This window comes from Cervus canadensis, chromosome 23 (genome assembly GCF_019320065.1).
Source record: "Cervus canadensis isolate Bull #8, Minnesota chromosome 23, ASM1932006v1, whole genome shotgun sequence".
Taxonomy (NCBI): Eukaryota; Metazoa; Chordata; class Mammalia; order Artiodactyla; family Cervidae; genus Cervus; species Cervus canadensis.
In genome coordinates, this window is record NC_057408.1 from 21,349,250 (window position 1) to 21,351,708 (window position 2,459).

General features: G+C 42.2%; 1 long non-coding RNA gene across 1 annotated transcript; it reads left to right on the forward strand.

The window, feature by feature from the left end:
• The first annotated feature begins 507 nt into the window (after positions 1 to 507).
• On the forward strand, positions 508 to 1,576 carry LOC122425841. Its single transcript, XR_006265023.1, has 2 exons — positions 508 to 768; positions 1,373 to 1,576. It is a non-coding gene; the product is annotated as an uncharacterized LOC122425841 (long non-coding RNA).
• The last annotated feature ends 883 nt before the right edge of the window (positions 1,577 to 2,459 follow it).

The window sequence follows — 2,459 nt, forward strand, 5'->3', positions numbered from 1 at the left end:
GTGTTGGCAAGCTCTGAGAGCCCCCAGCAGGGGCCTCCGGTCCCAGTCAGGCTTTTCAGTATAAACAGATAAACCAGGATGGTTAGAATACTGCCTCAAATAGCACAGACTTTCTTAAGCTTTTCTTAAGACTTTCTTTATTGGCCTATGGATTTTCAAAAACAGCTACCTAAAGTAATAGTTTAAGGTCATACTTCCTGAGCTATTGACAAATAGAGTAATTAGTTCTGAAAAAGTGCTCACTCCATGATGAGACAAGAACGTCCTCCGAAGAGAAGGAACAGTGACCCGATGCTTATTGAAGAGGCGAGTAAATGCGGGAGGATGTGAGGCTGGTGATGTTGGGGTGGAGGATACGGCATTAAGCCATTTTAAAGAGACTTAGCTTAAAGGTCCGATTGAACAAAACAAATTATGCAACCTACTTGGAATACTGGATAGTCAGAGATGATTTGCTTCATTTGTTGAATCTTTGAACATTTTATGTCTTTGTTGCAGGTTTGTGTATTTTCTTTCCCAGTCTCTTGACACATCTCTGTTGATGATGTCTTTCTAGAGAGAGAAGGAAGGCCAATTACATTCCCCTTTGTGGATGAACTGAATCAGCCATCCAGGTGTGTTTTAAAAAACAATCAAAACGCTGGAAATTTCTCTCTGCTTCCCCCCAGTTAACATTGTCTTGGATAGAACCGGTTTAAATGAAAAGAACATGGAAAGTCCGATGAAGCGTGGCACTCATTTGCTTTCACTGTTGTGCTTCAGCATCAGGTGAGCTGTGTACTTAGTTCATATCTGAGCCCTCGGAGGGGCTGCCCACAAGCAGAAGCCTTGAAGCTGGAGTGTCTGAGCGGGTTCTTCCTCCAGCCCTGGTCCCTGGGGACGCACGAGCTGCAGCATCTATAACAATGGGAACAAATAGAGTGATTTGCAGGACTTTTGTTATTTGGATTAAATAAAAGAGAAGCTATTAATACTTGTGGGCTTCCCTGGTGGCCCAGTAGTGAAGAATGCAGTAGGCACAAGAGACTTGGGCTTGATCCCTGGGCTGGGAAGATCCCCTGGAGGAGGAAATGGCACCCCACTCCAGTATTCTTGCCTGGAGAATCCCGTGGGCAGAGGAGCCTGGGGGGCTACAGTCCATGGGGTCACAAAGAGTCGGACATGACTTTGTAACTGATCAAGCACCACACCCAGACAACTGTTTCAAATTACTGTCTATTTACAATTTAAAAATTAGATTATGCACTAAGCTAAATAGCAATTACATAGCTAGCATCTAATATTAATTCTAATAATCTATACATATGTAACAGTGATAATTTTTCTTTCAGTTATTTATATTTTCATCTTCTTTTCTTATCTCACCACGCAGGCAATATGCTTCAGGACAAGGTTGAACAGCGCTGCTATCAGGAGGAGATTCTTGACTTGTTCCTGATCATAATCGCTGAATCATTAAGCATGAAACCTGCTATATATTTTTGTTGGAGGATTATTACCTTGAGAGTCATTTTTTTCTTTTCTGATTTTGTATAAATTTTCATTATGAAAGGCTATTAAATTTTATCAAACACTTTTTCTGCATCTAATGAGATGATCATGGAATTTAAGTCCTTTGATATGTTCATGTGATACAATTTCTTAATTGATTTGACTGTTAACTTTTCTATTAAAACTTTCCTGCTGTCTTACCCTTTTCATACATTGTTGGACTTGGTTTGCAGTCTCATTTCAGGTTTTGTATTAGTGTTCACGAGCGAGGCTGGACTTTCATTTTCCTTCTTGCCTTGAGCCTGTCAGGCTCGGTATTCTAAAGTCATACTGACCACACCTGTGGAGTCTTTTTCTGGAACTGAAATGGTTTATGCAAGAGGCATTTGATCCTTGAATACCTGATGAAGCTTGTAGTGATCTCTTGGTGTTTTTTTGGAGGAAAATCTTTGAAAAGGATCTGATAGTGACTGTGGGGCTGTTCGGGTCTTTTTTTCTTATTTACTGAAGCTTAGTTGCTTAGCAATGCTGTGTTAAGCGAAGTGACTCAGTCACACGTGCACGTGGACACATATCCTCCCTTTGTCCCCACAGGTCACGGAGTGGAGGTCTGTGTGTTATACAGGAGATTCTCGTCAGTTACCCGTGTTATTCATGGTAAGATGTATATGTGTCTGAGTTCTAATTCTTTTTGAGTCTCTCGTTTCCACTCTGTCAAGGTTCAAGAGAGACCTGTGTTCTTACAGTCTTCTCCCAGTCAAGACTGACCTCTTCAGACCTTCGCTTTACTTGCAGGGAGATCTTCTATCACCCCCTACCCCAAAGAAACCTTGGCTTGGCCCCTGACCCCACAACCCACAGGCTGCTGAACCCAAAGTTGAAAGGTATTCAGTGCTGTGGATATCTTCAAGGGGAGGCTGGGTTTCCAGGCCGTGTCTACCTCCACAGAGTCCTACTCTCACTTTGTT